The sequence below is a fragment of the Diceros bicornis genome, unplaced genomic scaffold, assembly GCF_020826845.1.
Source record: "Diceros bicornis minor isolate mBicDic1 unplaced genomic scaffold, mDicBic1.mat.cur scaffold_93_ctg1, whole genome shotgun sequence".
In the NCBI taxonomy this organism is placed as follows: domain Eukaryota; kingdom Metazoa; phylum Chordata; class Mammalia; order Perissodactyla; family Rhinocerotidae; genus Diceros; species Diceros bicornis.
In genome coordinates this window covers 1,297,928-1,322,793 of record NW_026691823.1, presented here as the reverse complement: position 1 = coordinate 1,322,793, position 24,866 = coordinate 1,297,928, and the positions used below count along the sequence as shown (strand labels likewise).

At 38.0% G+C, this 24,866-nt stretch overlaps 2 long non-coding RNA genes across 25 annotated transcripts in view; both read left to right on the top strand.

The window, feature by feature from the left end:
• Positions 1–22,972, top strand: part of LOC131403858 (uncharacterized) — a 45,633-nt gene extending 22,661 nt beyond the window's left edge. The window contains exon 3 of the long non-coding RNA XR_009219607.1: positions 22,919–22,972. This is a non-coding gene — a long non-coding RNA (uncharacterized LOC131403858). The remainder of the gene's footprint in view (positions 1–22,918) is intronic.
• The window catches only part of LOC131403854 (uncharacterized), a 132,414-nt gene continuing 130,513 nt past the window's right edge, over positions 22,966–24,866 (top strand). For all 24 annotated transcript variants that reach the window (XR_009219591.1, XR_009219585.1, XR_009219589.1 and 21 more), the window contains exon 1: positions 22,966–23,049. This is a non-coding gene — a long non-coding RNA (uncharacterized LOC131403854). The remainder of the gene's footprint in view (positions 23,050–24,866) is intronic.

The window sequence follows — 24,866 nt, the reverse complement described above, 5'->3', positions numbered from 1 at the left end:
TTTTCTTTTAGGACATGGGGCCCCATGGAGGAAGAGTGGTAGCCTTCGATGTTCTAATAGTGAAATCCCTTGAAAGCATCATTTCTTTATAAAAACTCAGTTTTTCTCTCTTCCTTCCCTTGGACGACTCCTGTTCCTTCCGTTTTCTTTCCCTTTTTCCTATATGTATAAGCTATAAAAAATTTAAACAAAATGTCCTTTAAAACGTTTCATGGAAGACATATAATTATCAGAAAGTGAATATGCAGAAAGTAACATCAGGATTTATAAACACTTTGCTACTGAAAATTTGGTTTAAAAATGTAATGATTAGGTTTAAAAGGTAGCAATATGGCTGGACTTGCTTTTCAAAAATGCAGCTGCTAATCAATAATCACGTTTCCTGAAATTTCATCCTAAGGCTTTATTCTTCTAACTTATGGATTTTTGTCATCAATGAAATATAAATGGTATCAGACACTGGTACCATATTCCACCAAAGCTGATCAAGTACATTTTTTAGTTCATTTGGGCACCAGGTACCCAAGGGAGAATGGGGTGGGGCGCCCCACTGGAAAGGTAAGAGGGATAAAGCACAAAACAGGAGTCCCTGGAGTTGAAGGAAATTTTTGTCTATTTCAAAATTTACTTTAAGGCTAGACTGTGTGGTCAGGGAAGGGAAGGTTTTAGTCTGGGAGAGGAAGGTTGAAGGCAGATGTATATGCTTTCTCCTGTCTCTTTCAGTGGACTCTCTGCATGTATTGCCTCTAGATCCAGTAGATTCAAATGCTTGGATGAGCTACTAAGTAGAAATAAAAATGATAATTCTCTTCTATTTCCTCTTTTTCTATGCAGTCATAATAGGTGGATTTTCATTAAACATGGGAAGATAAAAAATGGGAAATGCACTTTCCCTGAACTCTCTCAATGTTCTATAAAATGTTCAATTAACTGTACTTGCCAGTGTCCATGTTTCTTTCCATACTCTCTACATTGCACAAGCTCTCTCTAGTGTCTAAGTTAACATTAAAAAAAGAGAGTCAGTTTATTATTTTTTACTGAACTCAGAATAGCTGGGTGAATAAGTACTGCTATGAATCATTTCGTTTGCTTCATGACCTGTTGTTTAAACCTTTGAGGAACCATAACACAGTAGGAACTAAAACTATCTGAAAAGTCAGCAAGTAGATAATAGGAATAAAACTTGGTTTTCCCCATGCCTTTGTGCACCATATCACCATATCCAGCCACTACCTTTACTCTGGGCTATCAAACCATGTGACAGCCAAGCAAGTAATCCCTTTTCACACATCACATAGAGAATTAATAAGAATAAAGATTACAAAGGAGAGTAAAGAGCTGGTTAAGAATCTGAGGCATTACACATAGAGAAATTTCGGTATGAATCCCATATCTGTAATGTAATAGCTGTGTGACCTGGACAAGTTATTTACTCTTTCTGAGCATTAGTCTCCTCATTTGTAAAATGGAGATAGTAATACTTAGCTCACAGGTTATTGCAAGGATTGAGATACTGAATGGAAAACATCAAGAATAGTAAGTGATGCAGGGGAGAGCTTAATAGCTCAATAATGCTATTATCAATGGAAATGAAGCAAGAGCCTTTTCTGTCATTGTTATAATCAAGGGACTGTTTTGCCACAGGAGAACAAAAGTTGAACAGTGATTTCTCTTTTTATCTCAGAAAATGTGAATCTAACTCTGTCAGTTCCTATTAAGGAAGGGTGTGTGTGTGTTTGTGTGTGACTGTTGTTTGTGTGTTTGTGTGTGAGAGAGACAGAGAGAGACAGAGAGCATACTGGCACAGTGGGTGGTGATGTTCCTTCTTGGGTGTGTTTATATCGATTGCTTTAAAACATTATTTAGTGGCAACCTAGGGGAAAGAGCAATTGACCTGGAATAAGAAAACTTAGGTTGATGTCTCAGCACTGCCAAATATTGATTGTGTTAAATACTTGATTCATGTAGGTGCCCAAAAAATGTTTATTAGGTTTAAAGACAAATGAGTTGTTAGTCGCTGTATATTGGAGGTGGATATAATTTTAAAAAGCAAACTTGGGTCGAGTAGCTTTCCACGTCTGTGGAACAGATCGAACCTGCTAGAAATGTCACATCCTCCAAAATGTTTTCTTGGCTGACCTGGAGCCACTAACAGGGATTTCATTATTACTAATTTATGTCAATGATTTTCAAACTTTTTGGTCTCAGGACACTTTCACACTTTTAAAAATGACTGGGGACCCCAGAGAGCTCTGGTTTATGTGAGTTATATCTATTGATATTGCTGTATTAAAATTTAAAAGAAAAAAATTTTAAATATTATAATAAGACCATTACATGTTAACATAATGCTATCATGAAAAGAACTACATTTTCCAAGACTAAAATAATAATAATAATAATAATAATGAGAACAGTGGCATCCCCACCCCACCCCCATTTTTGTAAATCTGATTAATGTCTGGCTTCATAGAAGACAGCTAGATTCTCTTATCTGTTTCTGCATTCAGTCTGTTGAGATAACACTGCTATCAGGTAGCTTCTGGAAAACTCTATTATACAATTGTAAAATAATGAGAGTGAAACAAGCAATGAATATCTTGGATTTGTTATGAAATAAGTTTTGACCTCATAGGTCTCCTGAAAAGATCTCAGGGACTCTCATGGGTTCCTAGCTGACACTTTGAGAGCCACTGATATTGGTTAATCGTTGTTTCTTTCAGCTGTCTTCTTTTAAATTGAAAGACTCTTGGAAAGGATACTACACTTAAATTCTTAAGTTCTGAGTGAGAGAGAGGGAAAGAATGAGAATAATGTAGACTTGAAGGGAATACAGACTTGAAAAATATCAGAAATGGGGGCAATGAATCCTAATATCAATTACATTTTGCAGTTTGTACATTGGCTCTATCACTGAATAGTGGCTTAAATTTGGACAAGCTACTTAATCTTAAGTCTCAGTTTCTCCATCTATAAAAATAGGAATAATAATATTTAATTTATGGTGTTGTGGTGATTAAATTGGGTAATATTTGTAAAACACTCAGCTTAATGTGTGACACATAGTAAGTGGCCCATTATTAAGCCATTATTTTTATTGTTATTTTATTCAAGATTTGACCCGCTTATAAACACATGTAAATGATCTTCTCAGGGTTACACTTTTGTGCAGAAAGAAATATCTTCCTGCAGAAGATTTCCATATTTAGAATAATGTCCTTAAGTTAGAATCTTATTGGAATTACTGGCTCAATAAATATTTTTAAAGCTTTGAATTTATGTGAAGAAATTACTTTCCAAAGTGCTATATCATTATCACTCCTATCAGGAATGTAGTGTTTGATAATTTTATGTAGATTCTGGGCCCTGGGATATAGCAGTAAGCAAAATAGACGAGCTCATCCTTATCTGTAGCGGGTAATATAATTTGTTTACATTTTTACAAATTTCATAGGTAAGAAATGAAATGTCTACTGAGTACAAAGCATCAACATAAGCATAGGTGTGGTGTTTGGTATATATGAAATTTTTCTAATGTCTCAACTAGCGTTTAATAAAAGTACATTTATTATATTTTCCTGCACTAACCCCTAGGACTAATGATTTTGTTTTGTTTTGGCTTGCAGACTTTTAAAAGCTTTTAGAGCATACTTTATCAACATATTTGTTTTCCAGACAAGAGCTGACCCTTGGGCAACATATTCGAAGGGGTCTAATTTTATCCTATTTTAAAATCTTGGTAGAGCTAAAGCAAGAATGAGGGCAGTGTAGGAGATAGAGTGCAGGCAGACTGGGGTTGAGATTCCAGGATAGACCTCAGGAGACAGGTCTCAACTAGGACGGTGGGAGTAGGAGCATGGAAGAGAGCTTCAGATGGTGTTATAGGCTGAAATGCGTCCCTTCTCAAATTCACATGTTGAAGTCCTAAACCCTAGTGTCTCAGAATGTGACTGTATTTGGAGATAGGGTGTTTAAAGAGGTAACTAAAATTAAATGAGGTTGGTAGGATGGGCCCTAATCCATTATGACCATGACCCATGTCTTTATAAGAAGAGATTAGGACACAGACAGACACAGAGGGAAGACTGTGAAGACACCGGAAGAAGACGGCCGTCTACAGGAATGTAGTTAAGTCCCTTACAGGGGGGAAAGTCAGAGAAGAGTTTTTGCCTGCTCCCTCTGTGCTGAGCCCTGGAGGAATAGCCACTGTGGCCAAGAGCTTGCTTGCTTGCTCATTAGCAAGTATTTCTTCGTTTGCTATTGTCTCGTGAGACTCCTGAATGCTGAGCCCTCTTAGCTATTAGAGCTAAGTGATCTGGGGGCTTGTTCCTCAGGCAGCAGCTTTAATAGTTAGGGCCCTAGATGTTTGAACAAGCTACTTCCAGGGGGATGCTGGTGACTTGGTTTTATTGTTGGCATCAGCTGAGGGAAGAAGGCAGGGGAAGTCCCCACTGGCTCCTCCAGGCTCAGGGGAGATTGTAGTCAGCCCTGATGCATGCTAATTAGAAGTCAGACCTTCAGGCAGCAGCTTGTAAAGTATGCAGTCAAACCTCTTCCAGGGAGAAACGGGAAGATGTGGACTTTTGCCTGCTCCCTCTGCGCTGAGCCCTGTAGGGATAGCTGCAGCCCTGCTTGCAGGCCCATTAAGGACTGCATCTTTGTTTGCTGTAGTCCTGTGGGACTTGTGAGCACAAGCCTCACTGGCTTTCCGAGCTAGGTGCTTAGGGGTCCATCCCTCAGGTGGGGCAGTTGACACCGAGGCACTAGATGTGTGGTCCAAACTCTCTCCTCTGGGAGAAGCTGGGAGTTGAGGGTTCCATCCAGATTGTATGGGGTTGTCCCCAGGGGTGGGGTGATGGCTAGAGATGATCTCAGCCTTTCCTAACCATTTTGATATACATATTTTCTTTTTTGCCCGGTGAGTAGGAGTCCCTCAGCTAATTTCCGGTTTCTCTCAGAGGGAATTGTACATTTCCTGCGTGCATGGGAAGAGGGACATTCAGGATGTTCTTATGTTGCAATCTTGGTCCAGAGTCCAGTTAGTGTTCTTTTGAGTGAACTCTGACCTGGGTTTGTGGTTGGCCGACTGGGTGGATAATAATACTGTCAAATGTATAACTAGTAGGGCCCCTCTTTGAACCTGTAGTTGTTAGCATAAAGTGTGAACTTAATCCATTCTTTCCATAAGAATGTTTCATTAACTAGTTGTTTATAACACTTGCTCATTCTCACAAGCATCAAAAATTTTACTTGGTCCTTTATTTTACAAATGACCTTTAATTTGCCTATTAAAAAGTTTAAATTAACAACCAAAAGGTCTTCTTACAAGGTAACTTTTGCCCTTGTTAGCTTTTTTCTGCTAAAGTTTTTTTTTGCAAGTGTTGCAAGCTGATTTGGAATAAATTTAAACTTCCTTAATTGAGTTAGGTTTTATTAAAGTTATAGAACTATGGAAAATTAAGTCATGAACAATAAACTACATGAGATTTTAGTGGAAAAAAAATCAATGCATGCAAACTTGATTGTTGTTTTTCCTACAGATACTAAATTAGACACTGCAAATGCTGCATTGTGTATACTAAATTTGGAGCTTCTCTTTTAGCTAGTCTAATTAGCAGAGAGACCATAAACAAAATTAACTTAGGTGTTGGTTTCAATGTAACAACTTTTTTTCTTGCTTTTCTGACTTTCTGAACACTGATACCAGATTCTTAAGATTTTATTTTTTTAAGGAGACTGTTATTCATATTATTAGTTTCTTTTCTTTGTCAAATCAAGTTAAGTAGAAAAAAAAACACTTAATGGTGATTTGGAATTAAGCAAAGAGATAAATGGCAAATAGTACTTTTCTGATAAAAAAAGTCTTTAAGAAAGATATTTTTCTGAAATATTTGATCATTTTATACTGTTTACTCATCAGTGTATTTGTTCATGACTAAGAACTTCTTTCTTTTTGAGCTATTTTAGAAATTAAGATGGTAGAGTATCTTTATTTTTATAGGAATCACTGGAAAATGTGTAGGACATTTATTCAAAAAGGAGCATAAATCCTTTTAATAAGTAGACGTTCTCTTCTTTCTTTATTTCATGGTCTGCAAATCAAGTATGCAAGATATGATGTGTGTAAAGGATAACAGAAATTTAGAGAATATAATCCTAAGAATATGTAATATTAGAAATGTCAACTATGTAACTAAAAATTCACATAAACTCATGATTTACTTATATTTCTGTTAGATGCATTTTATGTCTAAATATATCTTAATTTCAACTCTTTACCTCTTTCTCTTTCTCCCTTCCTCCCTCCATCACCTTAGCCCACAGGTTTGTTTCACCTTACCATTTCAGGTGCACCATTCATGCTGCAGTCTATGTGACTGGATCCCACTGGAGTTATGCTGGACTCACCTCTGTGACCTCACACAGCGCTCCCATGAATCCAAGATACGGCCACTTCTTTCTTAATTTCTACAATAGCTCTACAACTAGCCTCTATGATTTCTCTCTACTTGATTTTCTACTTTGAGCCCAAGTAATCAAAACGAAAATTTAAGTTATAGAATGGCACTTGCTTCATGTGAGGTGCTTTTAAACAGTGAAGCACTCCTTGGGGAGTATGTCCATAGGATACATTCAGGTGTGCTTATTAATCACACCACCGGCCCAGTTCCTTCATCTATTTTTCTGGAGTATTTAAAACTCTTATAGAGTGATCTTTTAGTATCCAAAAAAATGTATGGGAACTTAATCTTCGCTGGTTAGTGGGATAGGTATCAAGAATTTTTGTGGATCTTTGCTTCTTCATCTGCAAAATGCAGGTTGTAGGACTAAATCAGTGGTTTTCAAACTCAGAATAGCATGGGATAGTTGTTAAAAATATAGATTCTAGGTCTCCACTCCAAGCCTTTGAAATATGAATATCGGTGACTCGGACTTGAGACTGTATTTCTAAAATGCTTCCCTGGTGTTTCTGATTTGGAAACCATTGGAACAGGGATTATGATACTTGGACACATTCCAACTGCCCATGACGATTTTTTCTTTTTCATTTATAGTTGAATTTTTTTTGTAATATCTTTCCCCTTCTTCCTCTCTTCCTTTTCCTCTCCCCTCCTCCTCATTATTTTGCATTTGGCTTGCTATTCATTCTGTTTGCTAATTTATTTTGAGCCGTGAATGCAGTGTTATTGTGCTGATGGCGTGTGTTGTGTCTAAAGCTGTTTTACCATATTTCGGCTTCCCACATTCAAAATGCCATTGCTATATTGAGTTACTATCTATTAATTTATGAGCTTAAGTTATTGAATATATCTACTTTGATCTCAGTTATTATTATTCATTGACTGTGGATGACTTTTCCTTAATGAGGATTAAATGGATTTCCTGAACAGACATAGAAAAGAAAATACTAAAATGATAACAAGAATAAAACTATTGTAGTTTGGCTAACTCTGATGATAGGAAGTATTGTGATAGATAAAACATTAGATATCAGAACTACCTCTGAGTTTTACATGTTTTAAGGGGACTATAGGATGAAAAGAAAAGAAGGCTCTGTTGCTGAAAGGTAATTGAGGTCATTGATTCAGTCAACAATTATTTATGGGGCACTCATTCTACATCAGGCTGTTCTGATGACACAGGGGTGAACAAAAGAGGCCAGGTCCTTGCTCATCTGGATTAGACTCATGCTGATGGGGAAACAGAGAGACAATCAAGACTCAGTCAGTAATAAGTACATACTAATATTAAAATAGATGGTGGTAAGTGTTACAAAGAAAAATTTAATGGGATGATGTGATAGAAAGTGTTTGTGTGGTCACTTTGAATTGGGAGGCTAGGAAAGGCCTCTTTGAAAAAGTAACATTGAAGCATGGAATTGATTGATCAGAAGGCAACTATACAAAGATCAGGTAGAAGAACATGCTGAGAGGAGGGGGCAGTTTATTGCAAACACCCTAAATCTACAGATGAGCTTGTTGCATGTGAGGAGCCAAAAAAAGGTCAGCGTGTCAGGAGAGAAGTAGATAATAGGTGAGAAAATTGAGAAGTGACACAAGTGGGGATAAATCTTGTAGTAATAAGAATTACGTATGAGCCAAAATAAGAAGTTGTAAGTAGGAAGTGGCAATATTTTATTTAATTTATATTTTTTGACTGTCATGTGAAGAATGTACTAGAAGGGGCCATAAGTAAACTCAGGAAGCCCAGTCACAGGTCTCTTGCATTGGCCAAGCAAAGATATGGTTATGCCTTGGACTAGAGTGATGGTAGTAAGGACAGAGCAAAGTGCAAGGATTTGAAATACGATTTCAAGGTAGAGTAGACAAGACTTGCTCATAGATTGATAAAGGTATTGAGGGAAAGAGAAGCATAAAAAACTTATGTCTTGAGCAACTGGGGGAATGGTGGTGCTATTTACTCATCTAATACGTAGATGACTGGAGTAGCCTATCACCTACCCATTCTTCCTTTATAACTCTCTCAGGCATTTTGGATCCCACAATATGTCTTATGTAGTAAAAAGAATTGATATTGAGACATCTAAGCTCTGCCTTTTGCCAGCTTTGGGCAGTGAGAAATTTACTTAGATTTTGTGAACACAAATTTCTCATTTGTGATCAAAACTTTAGATGAGATTTATACTGAACCTCTTAAGCTCAGATCAATGTGCACAGTAAGCGAGTCACTGAGACACTTGGTGCTTGGAGGTAGAGAAGGTTTATTTGAATTGGCCAAAATGAGAAGGCGGGAGAATAGGCTTTCTCAGAGCTGCCTTAACAAAGGAAGAAAGCAGGGGGTCTTCATAGGGCTAAGGGGTTTGGGAGGTGGAGTTTTGGGGAAACAAAGGGGAAATCTGTGTTTCTTTCACTTTAGATAAGACCTTGGGCAACCAGACTTCTTGGCGGCAGTGGCAGTGGTGGGGGTGGGGGGTGCAGGGGGGGAGGGGGGCTGGTTATCTGGTAGTTGTAACTTCCTTAAAGGCATTCTTTTTCTCCTGCAAAACAAGCTCATAAATCCTTGTGAACCTTGAGTGACCCCTTTGGTTAGACAAGTAAACAACAAGTTAATAAGCTATAATTATGCATGTTCTGTGAAGCAAGCATTTGGACACAACATATACATCTAATGGGAACTAAGTTAGTTTATTCTTTTCATCTGTGTCTGTGTTGGGAGCAAAGTTGGAGGGTAACCATGCTCGTATGGAATATTTACAGTAACACTCAGGTACCCAGCTTCAAGATCATGAATGTGCGTAACAGAGGACCTGTACATAAAAAGGGCACCATTCTTTACATAAATTCAAACTTTCCCCAGCTGTATTCTATTCTCTTACTACAGAACATGATTCTTATGATTTAGATGCCGCTAGTCAAGGTTGTCACTCATGCTCATTTTAGTAGTTTTTATCTGAAATGGTGGAGGATTCTGAAGATTTTTGTTGCATCTGTTTGAAGATAAGTATATCTGAAACTGTAGCTACCATTTGAATTTACTTCTTAAGAACAAGTGTTTCTATATTTATCGACTCACAACATGACCATATTGGAAAACTATTTGTTCTTCTGACCTTGCAAAGTTGTATGTCTTCTTTTATTTTTTTCCAGCTTTATTGAGACGTAGTTGACATGTAACATTGTGTAAGTTTAAGGTGTATAATGCAATGATTAGATACATGTATGTATTGTGAAATATTTACCACAATAAGGTTAGTTAATACATCCTTCCCATCACATAATTACCATAATTGTTGTCATTATGGTGAGAACATTAAAGCTCTACTCTCAAAGCAACTTTCAAGTATACAATACAGGTACTGTTAATTATAGTCATCATGCTGTACATTAGATCCCTGGAACTTATTCATCTTATAACTGAAAGTTTGTATCCTTTGACCAACTTCTCCCCATTTCCCACACTCCTCAGCCCCTCACAACCACTATTCTACTGTTTCTATGAGTTCGATGTTTTTAGATTCCGCATACAAGTGAGATCGTACAGTATTTCTCTTTCTCTGTCTGATTTATTTCATTTAGCATAATTCCCTCGAAGTCCATTTATGTTGTCTCAAATGGCAGGATTTCCTTCTTTTTTATGGCTGAACAATATTCCATTGTGTTTATATATATATATATATATATATATATATATATCACATTTTGAAATCCATTCATCCATTCAAAGACACTTAGGTTGTTTCCATGTCTTGGCTATTGTGAATAATGCTGCGATGAATGTGGGAGTCCAGATATCTCTTTGAGATAGTGATTTCATCATCTTTGGATATATACCTATAAGTAGGATTGCTGGATCATAGGTAGTTCTATTTTGAATTTTTTAAGGAACTTCCATGCTGTTTTCCATAGTGGCTGTACAAATTTACATTCCCACCAACCAGCCAGTGCCCCTGGCTGTCAGTGTGCACAACCCTGGCTGCTGGTTCATTGCAGGCTCGTGGCAGAGGAGGCCGGTGATGACAGCTGTGCTGGGTTTGTTTTCTTCCGTGGCAAAAGCAGCTGGGTTTGTGTGCAGAGTAGGTTACCGGGAACCCGGATTGCTCCGCTGTGTGGCTGCTACTGGTAGCCCCTGCTTTTCTTCCTTGTTCTGAGCCATCTCTGTATGTCTCAGCTTTGCAGGTCTCCGGGTGGGGTGGAAACAAGGCGGGACCTTCATGCAGTGCCCTGAAAGGCTGAGGAAGCTGGTCGCTCACCCTGCTCTTCCTTCCCCTGCAAAGGGAACTCTTTCTAGCTGGGAAGTTCCGTCTTGCTGCTGAGCCATGCAGCTTGGGAGATGGGATGATACAGGCAAAACGAAGCTGTCTTCCTTCCCTTTCTGGGCAGTTATTCTCAAGCCCTTTGTTCCACTGTGCTGCTGAAATTTCTTAAGTGGACCACAGAGCTCTCTCAAAGCTCTTTTTGTTTGTGGATAGCTGTCTAATTGTTGCTGTTTGTGGGATCTCCTACTTGTCCATCTTGGTGACATCACGAATAAACTCTGTGTGTCTTCTTAATTGACTAAAAGCAAATCATCGCTCCTAGAGGTGAGAGTAGTGTCAGATAGATTCAATGAAAATAAAGCAGCTGGTGAGTTGGGTAAACTGATACAAACTCAGCTGTGACTTACTATCAGAGTTTACATGCATATATTTGAAATTTATGTGAATACAAAACAATAAACAAGAGTAAGAAATATATAAAAAATCTGGATGCTCCAGAAATACAATTCATATTCTGTTTTTCCTTAACAATAAAGAGTAAGCATTTTCCCACTTTTGTGTATACTGTGAGGACCTGATTTTTAATATATGCATGGTATTGCATCATATAGATGAGTTACGTATTATTTAATAAGTTCTCTAATCACACGTAGAACTCTGATTTCACTACCAGTATCATAATTTATGCTATTTAACAAAGGAAGATTGAGAATTTCAGAAACTTATGGACTCTGTTTGTGGATTTACATTACTTTTGGCTGCTAATGTAGAGTTACACTCAGCTATATCCCAGCGGATATACTTTTTTTCGTGGATGGTGAACAAATTGAATTATTTTTAAAAAGACAGACAGTAAATGGTATATTTTAAGAAGTCTGTATAACTTACCTTTAGCTCCTCTTGTATATTTAAATATGTTTTAAAGGAAAAAAAATCGCAGTACCTAATACTTCTAAAGCTGGAATTAAAGTACATTAAGACTTTCTTGAATCTTGTTATCTGTCATTCTAAATCCTCTTGAAGTTAGGTATAAAGAATAATAGATATATATTCAGTCAAGATACTGAAGATTTTTACAGGCTTTTGGATGAGAAGATTTTCAGCTATCAGTGTTTAAGCTTCAACTTGCTGTCTGTTAGTCTTGTCAAGGGCAAAATAAGATTCTAATAGTTGTGATTGTGGAGAGAGTGCTTTTTCATTAGGTGAGGCAAAGTGTCAATTAAAAGGGTATTGAGATAAAGAAATTGAAACTAGATTAAGTTTATACTTTTTCATGGATGATAAGAAAATCCATTTTCAAGTTACATTTCATTGAGGATATATACTATCAGAGGCAAAGCTGAAATACCTTAAATACTTAACAGACTGCCTTTAGTCTTCAAAAGACTTATTAACTGTCTAATAATCATTTCAAAAGAAGTTTTGTATATATAAAACAAGCATATTTTAAATAAAATGGTATGCTAAGGTCAAACAATGAAGTAACTTTTAAAGAAGCTATAATCAGCAATCTTATTTTCCCCTCTATCTTTCCTAGTAGTTCCCTACCATTTAAATACTGAGCCTTTGCAATCTTTCAATGGGGTTTCTAATCTTATAAGGAAATTTGAAAACTGTATTTGATATATATCCACAAAAATAAATACCGTGTCCATTTCTAGAGTGCCTGTCCATTTTTAGAGGCAAGGCACGGTCAGACTAAACTTAAGCTTTTAGTACAATGTTGAAAATTGAGTGTGCATCTATAAAATGCATGAAGTACCAAGCTAGAGTTTGCTCTCCTGGCTAATCTATGTAAATAAAATTAAGTTTCTCTCTGATGGTTACTGCATATAGCGAAAGTGGTTGGATAGATTTTCTCAAATTTAGAAATCCTGCTAAGGACATAACACGTAGGCTATGCATTAAATAAGAAATTCATGTAGAGAAGACCCAGGAGACCCTCAAAGAGATGCCTCCAGTGGAACTCCAGGCATTGATTTGCACAGAGCTGCTTCTCACACTGCAACTTGATCTAGATTGCTTCCAGGTAAGTAGCACTAGAGATTTATCTACATGTTTGTGATAGTTAATGATTCTTCCTATTTGTTTAGGAAAAAAACATAATATTGAAATTTAGCTACTTCCTTCTGGCCTCTATGGTTTCATAGGAGGAATCTGCTGTCATTAGAATGAGCGTTCTCCTATAAGTAACTCATCATTTCTCTCTGAGTGCTTTCAAAATTTTCTTTTTGTCTTAGACTTCAGAAGTTTAATTATGATGGATTTTGCCAAGAATGCCTTTGGGTTTATCCTGTTTAAGGTTTATGTAGCTTCTTGAATCTGTAGGTTTGTGTCTTTTGCCAAATTTGGGAAGCTTTCAGCTACTATTTATTTGAATACCCTTTCAACCCTACTGTCTTTCTCCTTGATTTCCGAGGCTCCAATGATATGAATGTTGAAAATTTTGTTATATTCCCACAAGTCTTCTAGTCTCTGTTCATTTTTTTTTCCTGTTTTTTTTTCTCTCTTTTTCATACTGACTAAATTCTATTGATCTTTCCTCAAGTTCACTGATTCAACCCTCTGTCGTCTCCACTATTACTGAGACCATCCAGCAAGTTTATTATTCCTATTATCGTATTTTTAGTTCTGTGATTTTCATTTAGTTAATATTTATTATTTACCTTTCTTTGCTGGGATTTTCTATTTTTTCCATCTGTTTTTTAAGAGAATTTGTAATTGATCGTTAAAGCATTTTTATGATGGCTGCTTTCAAATCCTTGTCAGATAATTCCAATATCTGCTTCATCTTGCTGTTAGCGTCACTTGATTGTCTTTCCTCTTTCAAGTTGTGATTTCTAGATTCTTGACATGATGAGTGATGTTTGATTGTATCCTGAACATCTCATCTATTTTGATAGGACACTCTGGATCCTATTTAAATCTCATATTTATCAGGCAGTTACCCTGTTGATTAGTACACAGGCCTTAGCTACAGTTTTGGTCTATGGTTCAGTTTAACTTTCAGAGCATTTGCAGTGTTATTCTAGTCTACTTGGTTAATCGGTTACTGATGTGGTTGCTATTGGGCCCTGCTGGTGCTGCCCAAGAGGACTCAAGGGGTTTTCTGGGGCTGGGGAGCTGGCGTCTCTGGGTGGAGGGGAGGAGCCTCAGCCCACAGGGACTATGAGTCTTCCAGGTCCAAGTGGGGTTGTGGCGGGATCCCTCTTTCCAGCTACCCCTATCTCTTGGTGAAGGAGGGGCATGTCGGGCCCTGTGCAGAGGAGAGCACTTCCTCTGGCAGCTTATTGTTAGTGTGGTTCCCTATCCGTCCCCTTATGGGTGTTGCTGAGCTCACCTGGTGCTGTCGGAGAGACTTCCAAACGACCGAGGGAAAGAATGAGCCTGTCTGCTGTTGCTAGGTTGAGAAGAGTGTGCATGTAAATTGCCCTTGTATTATTTTTTCTAGTCCTGGGATCCGAAACCAGTTCTTCTTCCTTTTGTCGCCTTTCAGAGTTTTCTTTTGATTGCCTCTTGTGTTATTTCTGGAATTTATAGTTATAGTTAGTAGGAGAAACAGGGAGAAATGAGTCTACACATCTTGTCCAGATCTCAAGTTCCACCTACCATGCCATATTGGAAATGGAAAGGAATTTGATGTCCAACAGTTTCGGCGTGGAATCCTTGTTTAGCCACAAATCTATATGCCCTATATGATCTTAGGAAATTTATTTAACCTCTCTGAGTCACATTTTCTTCACCTGCAAAATGGGTTCATTTATTTATTCACTCGTTATTCATTCAACAAAGTGGCTATCATTGTGATATTCCTTTAACTGGGCACTGTTCCAGGCACTGGAGATGCAGTCGAGCATAGGACAGGGAAGATCCCTGCACTCATGACATTTCATTTTTGTGGCATATGCAGCTAATCAACAGGTAATCTGAAAATAAATAATTCTAGAGAGTGATAAGTTCTGTGAGAAAAATAAAACATAGTAATGTTAAAGAATGACTGAGACAGATACCTAGATGGGTGTACTTCAGATACTCAGGCAGAGTCTCTCTGAGGGGGTGCCACTTCATTCATTCATGCCACTGATTCAGCCCACATTGATTGAGCTCTTACTAGGTCCTGGGTATATATTTGAACAAAGACCTGAATGATGAGAGGCCCCCAACCATTTGAAAATATAGGGGGAAAGCATTTCAGGCAGAGGAATTTTTGTAAAAAAGCCCTGAGGTGGGAAGAATTTTGACAAGATCAAGGAACGGAGAAAGGTGTCTCGTATGGTTGGAATGTGATAAATGAGGAGTATTGTACCAGAAGTGATCAGAAAGGTAGGCAAGGAACTGATTATGTAGGAGCTTTGGAGCCACAATAATGAGCTCAGCTTTATTCTGCCAATAATGGGAAGTCTTTAGAGGGTTTAAACAGATAAGTGATACAATCTATGTATGTTTTATAAAGGTTACTGTAGCTCTTTCATAGGGAATGGAATGTAGGAGAGCAAAAATAAAAGCTGAGACCTTAGTGAAAAGGTATTTCAGTAGTCCAAGTAAGAAATAATTAAACTTGAACCTGAGAGATAGCTGTGGAAAGAAGAAGTTGTAGATTGGGGATATACTGTGCAGTTGGAGCAGGCAAGATTTTCTGAAGGATTGGCTCTGTGAAGTTAGGAAAAATGAGGACTCTGTTTCTGACTTTGGGTGGATGATAGGAATCATTTTAGACATGAGAAGATTGGGAGAGGAGATGGTATTAGAGTTGGGGTCAGAAATAAATATACTTGTTTTGGCTAAGTTAGGTTTTGAGGTGTCTGTAAGACCTCCATGGAGATGTACTGTAAGTTAGTAAATATTCAGGCCTGCAGTTCATGGGGTTCGGGTCTGGGGCTACAGCATGAGTCTGGGTGTCACCAACATTTAGATGATATTTAAGGCAGTAGGACTGCAGGAGGTCATCTAAATGGAAATTATAGAAAAAGAAGAGAAAAATCGGAGCTACTCCATAATTTAAAGTCAGGACTAAGGGATGCATCCAGCAAAAAGAGACCAAGAAGGAGCAAGAGAAAGTGGGAACAGAAATCATGTAATTCAGTGTCAAATAAGCTAAGTGAAGAAAATATTTCAAGAAAAGAGAAGGGGTCAACTTTGTCAAATGCTTTAATAAAATAAAGACGTAGAAGTAACTGATGGATTGGTTAATTTGGAGGTATTAAGTGGCCTTGACAAGAGCCATTTTAGTGGAGTAGTCACGGTTATTATGAAAATCATTTATATATGAAGTTAGACATTCTACTAATTTTAATTACTTTTCCCTCCTTCAGCTTCTTCATGTGTGAAATGGTGATAATGATGCTTTTATGCTCATGACACTCTTTTTATGCTCATATCACTAGATTTTTGTAAGGATCCAATGACAACGCATGAGAAAAGTCAACCTATGCAGAGTTACACAAATGTAAACTTAATCTTTATTTTTCTGTTGTATATTTGGAGGTAGACATGTTTTAAGCAAATGAACACTGAACGCATACATCCAACGAATTGATGCTCTTCCTTTAAAAAATAAGTTTGATCCAAAAAGAATTGCCTCCACACGATAGATGTTTAAATGGTTGGACTTGTTTTTAAATTTACAGAAGATGTGGTATATATACACAATGGAATACTACTCAGCCATAAGAAACGATGAAATCCAGGCATTTGTGACAACATGGATGAACATTGAGGGTATAATGCAAAGTGAAATAAGTCAGAGGGAGAAGGTCAAATACCATATGATTTCCTTCATTAAGTAGTAGATAATAACAACAGTAAACAAACACATAGGGACAGAGATTGGATTGGTGGTTACCAGAGGGGAAGTGGGGAGGGAGGAGGGTGAAAGGGATAATTCGGTACATGTGTGTGGTGATGGGTTGTAATTAGTATTTTGGTGGTGAACATGATGTAATCTATGCAGAAATAGAAGTACAATGATGTACACCTGAAATTTTTACAATGTTATAAACCAATGTTACTGCAATAAACAAAAAATTAAAAAAAAAATTTACATGGAGGTATGCAAAAAAGCCCATTATTTTAAAACCAAATATTGAACCATACTTTTCCAAGGTGACAGATATAAACATTTTAAAGGCGCTTACAAAGTTTATTTTCAGTGATGACCTTATTTTTGTAATAATCACTACTACTGACATTACCATCATACCAACCACAATTAAAATCCCAGCAATACGAGCTACCATTTTTAGAGCATACTGTATATCAGATACTTTACATACGTTAATCTCATTTAATGTTTATAAGCACTCTATGATATAGGTGGTATGATTGTCTGCACTTTACATGTGAAAAATTGAGCCTCGGAGAGGCAGTTTGTCCAAGAACTGCAGACAGTGGATTCAGTTTTTAAAATCAAGTCTTTCTTAATCCATTGTTCTCACTCTTGACACAATCCTGCCTTTTCATTTTTGAGTGTGTTGAGAGGTAAGACGAGGGTTCTGGAGTACCTACACAGACAAAGTTTCTAGACTTGAGACTAAAACCAAGTTTTGTTTATTCTAAGAAAAGAAAAACTACATAGGAAAAAATCTAGAAGGTAGGTTAGAACATCAGATCTAGGAGGAAAACGACCTGAGACATGGGAAAACCATTTGAAAAATGTAGAACTCTACCCACGACTGGATGTGTCTATTGAAAGAGGGACAGGGGAGATAGCCAGGCCATAGGTAAATAGAACATAATATGTCTTGGTTATGAGTTTACTAGGCAGGAGAGAATTCTAGGAGTCACAGTTGGGGATGCTGAAGTTTAAGGATGGGATATCCATTATTTGGGGAGGGTCAGAAAGGGGAAAATTAATATGTATTTGTTTTATGGGAAGCTGAGACATGGGAGTGATTGTCATAAAGGAAGAAGTTTATTGTATTCCCAGACCCCTAGAATCAGGAGGCATGGCACGCAACACAGGGCCTCACAGGGAAGCACCAGTGTCAGTCAGAAGGGTCAGTTGCTCACGCTGAGGGGAAAATATGGGCAAGATCCTTTGTTGTGGTTTCCATGAGAAGGAATAGGCAAGGCAGGGTAAGCAGACTAGCTTTGGCTAGTTTGAATGATTTCAGTGGGCTATGGGGTATAGGAGCTTCCCCAATAGTTTGGTACCTGGCCCTAGGGTGATTAGGGCAGATGGATAGTGGCCTGCAATGTGAGAGGCTGATGAAGAGAGGGTTGGGTGTGTGGGCTCTGCATTGACTGATTTGCATGTGAAAGTTGTGCTCATGGGCAAGTTGTTCGATATCACTAGGAATTAGCTAACCCTGAGAAGGGCAGTCCCTCCCAGGTCATTAGGGCCCCAGATGTCAAAGCATCAGCATATAGAGAATAAAAATTCATGGTTAATACAGCATGAAGCACTTACTGTATACTAGGCACAAACTATCTCATTTATTTCTCATGGTAACTCTTAAGGTAGGAATTAGGTTTTGATTTTCATAAATGAGAAAATTTATGTTGGTTGATTGTGGGAAAAGTCCCAATTTGGGATGAAATCCTGACAGTGTCAGTGCACTAAGTAATCACTTAATAGCACTGGACGCTGCCATTCTGTAGTTGCTACAGGATGTGCCTGTGGGTGGTGGAGAGAAAGAAGACTAGATGATTTCTAAGGTTTCTCACTGCCTGAGTTGCCTGGTATAGTCTGATGGGATTTGCAGGAAAGGGGTGATTTGAGGATGCTTGTTGTGGCAGTGTGCAGGAAGCACTGTTAAGAGGGAGCTCGCCCAGAAGAGTGTGGTAATAGAGGCACTGGGCATAGGGGAGAATTAAATAGTAGAAAACCTGAATCCTAACTCTGTCTACACTACTTTGTTGCTGGGTGACACTGAGTGACTTCCTAGATTAAGGGAGAAAGGACTAAAAACAATTCCAAAGAGCTTTTGAGGATTCAAAGTTTAGTAGAAGAACTAACAGTGATGAAACAAAATAGGAAAGGAAAATTTTGTGTTGAAATAAGTTAACTAGTTATGTAGAAAGTATTCAATAGATACAAGTTGAATTGGATATAATTTCATCTGGTGTAGATTTTCTAAGAAAAGCGGGCTATAGTTCACCTGAAGAGAATCTGGATGCTCTTATTAAACTTAAATGCAGAGATTTCCATTACTTATCTCTCCCTTTTCTTAGTTTCTATAACACAGGTTAGCTACCACACAATCTCTAGTAAATACTCCGGTAATTGTTTATTAATTGTCTTTTATTGTGCTTTAATGTTTTCCCTATTTCTTACAAAAATAGACTATTAGCAACTCAAGATAAGAGCTATGTCTAGATCTCTTATAGCATCTAGTAAGTTCTGGACATATAGATACCCAGTAAATATTAAGAGGTTATGAATTCGTTGCCTGAACGAATCTTAGAAAGCTTGTAATTTAGTTCTCTAGTCTTGCAAATGAAGAAACAATCTTGGGAAGGATGAGGTGCTCGTCTAAGGTCAAAGGTGAGGTAGTGATGCTGCCAGGATGCCATCTGGCACCTGCTTCAAATCGCGCCTTTTGATTGATAGATTGAGTGTCCAGTGCTTGCTTTGACTTTCTTATGAGCTTCATCGGCTTTAAAAGAAAAGCTAAATTCATTTAAATGTTTTATAAATTCTAATTGCCCCTAATTATATAAAATGCCTTGGATGATATAATTTTTTAACGAGGCCTTTATTCTGTCATTTGTCATTGATAGAGATGACAGGAATAGAATATGTGTTAAAAATGTCAAGTGTACTAGGATGATGACATTTTATGAAAGTGCATAATTAAATTGTATTTTGGAAGAACGGATAATACATATTTCCAAAGGAAGTGAATTATATTTGAGAACGCTTTGAGGGGTCTCCAAATGGCATTCCATAACTCAACACCAGCTTTGTATGTTATCTCAGAGCTGCCAAAGAAGAAGACAAGATGATACTCTCTATGGCAACATAGGAAAGACGATGTAAAGTGTACAGATGTCTAAATGCTTCCCAAAGGCACAGTGGAAGTTGCACATTTTATTTCTAACAGCATGTCCTGGGGCCAAAAACAAACTGCTCACCTTCATTACAAACATTGACAGAGGTACGATCTAATATGGGATTAAGTGAAGAAATGATTGCTTACTAGAAAATAATATTACTCATAGGGCTGCAAAAATGGTATTTTGCAGCACTGATGTATGGCAATACCTGTGTTTCTACTCTAATTGGATATAAGTCTTAAATTGCCAAACTCTCTACTCAATCCCTTGTCAAAAGAGGAGAAGTGTGGTGATAATTTTTGAAAACTTGAATATATCATAATTCTACTTTATAGTTATCTGAGCCTAATCCTATGGGGCAGATAATGTTAATAATGAAAAGAAATGTGTTCTTTGTTGGTAACACATTTATATCACTGCTGGCTCATATGCTGTAAACAAATGTGGACCAAGTAAGGAAGGAAAGTTAAGGGAAAGCAATAAAAAGTGTACAGGAGAGATGAGGTGAAGTGAATTTGGCTCTTTCAGTGGGCCAAAATTTTCATAGACCAACTTCAGTCAGGGGTTTTACAAATCCAATCTTTTTCTAGTGGATGGTGAGACTCAAGGGGAAAGCAGTAGGTGGGACAGGGGAATGGTACGGCTTTGTGAGATGAAGGAGCTTTAAATTTAGGAAAATTCACCTAAGATGATGGGGGGGGGGTGGAATGTGCTAGTAAATTGGCTTCAGAAGCTGCACAGGGCCATTGGACTATTAGAACTTCAGGACTCTGAGGGTCAAAGAAAATAGAGAAGGCTTGGGTGTCTAAGAAGCACAGAAAGTAGGGATCAAGTAAGTGACCTGTCTTCCCCATGGGAGACATACAAATGGTTTTAGAAATTTAGAGAAACAGTACCAAGGAGGTACAAAAATTTTTTAAAATTTGCCGTTTGATGAGGCAAGGGCTTTGATAAGTTGTCTTACTTGGTTTGGGCTGAGATGCAAATGCACTGAATTAAAGCACAGGTTGGAAGGAGTCTATCAAGTTAGTATGCATCATTTTTACTTTTAAACAAAGGCCTCTCCATTGCATTCTGTCTTGCCTCGGTTGGCTAATAACAGGAGTGGCTCCCCTTTATCCAGTGACCCTGAATCTTGCATCCAGGAATCAGCCTTCTTGCCAGAACAGAATATAAATATCTTAAATATTTAACGAATATGCTTCCATACGAGGGTTGTGTAATGCATTGCTAGATGGATGGTTTATTCATGACCAGCCAGCCTATTTGAGGCTAGATGCCTTGCTATAAATGGCTGAAGCAGGAGATGGGAGAGGTAAGACAGAGAAAACAGAAATTTAGAGATTCAAAAGTCTGAGAATGGTCTTAAATGGCCTATTACTTTCCACCCTCTTGAATTGACTATTTATAACTTGCCATCCTGTCAATTAAAGACCTAATTTCACCTAAACAAATTTATATGTTCCCTATGAAAACTACTTCATGTCATTTATTTATAGTCTACTTCAGACCTTTTGAAGTCTGAGTTTCGATGTGTATTTCATAAAACTAATAGAATTCTTAATATATTTTGGTATTTTACTATTACAGTTATCTATGACCATCATAATGTGTAGCTAAGAATAACATCATCATTTTTTCAACTCCATGTCCTGTCTCTCTTTCAATTATATATGAGTTGGGCAATATTGAAAACAAGAGAGCTGTGGTATCACCTATCACTGATACTGAAATACTCATTTAAAAAATACCTATCTTAGCTCAGGAGCAATACACCAGAAAGAGATAAGTTGAAAATGGTTGTTTCTTCAAAAGTTTGTTAGCATTGCACGTTAAGGATAGTACACTGGTTTTGTTTACTGTTGTCTGTATGGTTTGAATTTGAATGTTAAATGTGGGTATAAGACTAGATTGACAGGGAGTTTAATGGAACAGCACACGTGTGAATTTGAGGGAATTTGCCTTACAAATGACACCTTCTTGGTAACCATGTTATGTCTAAAGCAGTGAAGGGTATCTCTAGATCTTGGTTCACAGTTGAATTATTTATTTGTAAGTGACAGTACTTGTGGTCAAATGAACAGTCTCACAATTTGTCAATTAACAACTTAGTCTTGCTTTTAATATGTCATATACAATTCATATTATAGGATGCATCTAGGATAGTTACTGTTTTATTCAATATTTTCCTTTTAATTATTGTTAACTTCCTGTTGTCAGTAGAGAAGGAAAAAACATCTAATTTTTGGTTGCCAGTGAAAAATCTAGGGTTTTTATTCTCAATATATAACTGTCAACGTGTCTGAGGTAGGAGAGTTTTGCTGAAGAAATCATTCTTTAATCAAGAAGGTGCAAACTGGCCCCTCCTTGAAACAATAGAAAAGTAAAAGTAAAAAATGATTGAGTAGAATTGCATGAGCAACACAGTTACATAGGGTTTCATCTACAAGTCAGACTACATCATGATCAACCCTGCTATTTAAATGGGACAACGGTTTCTTGCAAACTGGGCAATTACTCAGGGCAAGAGAAACAGAATGGAAGTTCCACCCATCTGACCTTCTGCCAGGTTTCATGTTTATTCTTTATACTTGCACAGTCTAACACATTTATTCTTCCCACAGGAGTTGCTCTGATATGCATTAGACATTAATATGCACATTTGAATGAGGAGTCAGTTCCAAGTTACAATAAAAACCACCTGTAAAGAATTTCTTCCCTATTTCAAATATTTAAAACAGTCACAACAGATTAAATTATTTCTTTAAGGAAAGTAAGTTGTGCTTTATTCTTTTTAAATGTTCCAAATTTACTTTATTAGTTATTTTATGGTATGTCCTTAATGAATACATTCACATCAGACCGAGGGGAGTGAAGCCCGTTACTGAGAGGGCTCTCTAATGAGTTGTACAGAACTGAAATAACTACATATGCATTCCGCAAATGGACCATTAATTGGAAAAAGAACCAAAGTGTGAAGATATAATCCTATAGGATGGAACTTAAAATGGTGATATATTTTAAGGCTTTAGAACTTTCGATTCACTTGTGTGGAGGAAAAGGTGAATGTGAAACCTATTTGTGTTTCCTTCTACCTAAGGTATAGCATTTCCATTAAGCCATTGTTGTAAACTTTGAGAAAAAAAAAATTTTGAGAATTTTGTTCACGAGAACTCTTATCTTTTTCTTTTTTGGTTATTTAAGTAGCGTGTCCCGTCTCACTGGTGTCTCTCCTCTTGGGTTGCTGGTGCTGCAGGGTTTGCTTAAGCTGTAACATACTGCCCTGAGGAGGAGCAAAGACACCTCGATACCGCTGCGTCCACTAGAACAACCTGGTAAGAACCAGGGTCTTCTGTAGATGCCCGAGGGGCAGGGCAGGGCTGGGAGGGAGCATTAAATCAGGCCACACTGCCACTAGCCTCCACTGGCCCTGGAAAAAACAGCCTGGGTAGGGCCAACAGCCGCCTCTTCCCAGCCAGCCAACCCTGTCACCTGCCCACACTGCCACCCGTGGGGGCTTTCATCCCCAGGGCCCCAGAAGGTCCGCTGGTTGCCTTACTCGGTGCAACTCCTGCCCTCTAAACTGAGCTGGGGCCACCACCAGTCTTGCCTGTGATGCGTTTCAGGCAAACACAACCTCTCCCTGCTTTGCAAAAACAAAAACAAAACACTGGATGCATATGTGAGTGAAAAGGGGAGCTATTCATGTTCACAGTTGGACCACAGGCATAAACCTAGTCTGTCCTGGACACACTGGGACATGTGGTTGTATTAGTCAGGGTTCTCCAGGGTTCTTTATATGTATTATATATATAAAGAGATTTATTATAAGGAATTGTCTCATGAGCTTATGAAAGCTGGAAAATCCAAAATCTATAGAGCTCATATCCCAGTTCTAGTCTGAAGGCTGGAAGTGCTGTAGAACCAAGAAGAGCTGATGTCCTGGTTTGAAGGTCGTTCGGCAAGAGAATTCTCTTACTCCGGGTGGGCCAGCCTTTTGTTCTATTTAGAACTTCAACTGATTGGATGAGGCCCACTCACATTATGGAGGGCAATCTGCTTTACTTAGTCCACCAATTTAAATTTTTTTGTTTGTTTGTTTGTGAGGGAGATCAGCCCTGAGCTAACATCCATGCTAATCCTCCTCTCCTTGCTGAGGAAGACCGGTTCTGAGCTAACATCTATTGCCAATCCTCCTCATTTTTTTTTTTCCTTCCCCAAAGCCCCAGTAGACAGTTGTAAGTCATAGTTGCACATCCTTCCAGTTGCTGTATGTGGGATGCGGCCTCAGCATGGCTGGAGAAGCAGTGCGTCGGTGCACACCCAGGATCCGAACCCGGGCTGCCAGCAGTGGATCGCGCTCACTTAACCGCTAAGCCACCGGGCCGGGCCCTAAATTTTAATCTCATTCAAAATCACCCTCACGGATACACCCAGAATAATGTATGACCAAATATGTGGGCACCCCATGGCCCAGTCAAGTTGACACATAAAATTTGTAAGTGCAATGGTCATCCAACTTATTTGAAAGCAGCAGATGATTTAATTCCATGTTGAACCTCTGTCCACAGTGATTCATACAGTATTTTCTTTTACGTTTACTTGAATGAATTCAATCTCTTCTTGTTCTATACTTGCCCTTAGCTTGGGTCAGAACTTCCCTGGCTCTCATCCCATCACGTATTTACCTCTTTCTTGCATGTATTAAATTCTATCGTGTCATTTTAAAACAGTGGTCCCTCTGTGAGGGACGTGTGGTGGTGGTTAGTAGATGGAGGGATAGAGGCAACAGGAGGGTTGTCAGACACCACCTTGGTTTCAACTATGATAGCTCTGTTTTTTTCTGTTTTATTTGTTTTTCTTCCCAGTAAGCTTTTATGTGAGGGCAGATTAGTTGGCTAAAATATATTTGAAAATCACCGCATATTTTCCTTAATGAGTCCATGATTTTGCATCAGGTGATCCATGAACCTGCTGAAACTGTTTGTAATAATTCCTTTCTTCATACAGACATATTTTTCTGAGGAGAGGGCACACAAATTTCTCATTTATTTAGAGAGATCTATAACTCACAGCAAATCATCTTTGGTCAAATGTTATGCATGACATCTTACATTTTCAAAAGGAGATATGATTTAGAATTACATTCAAG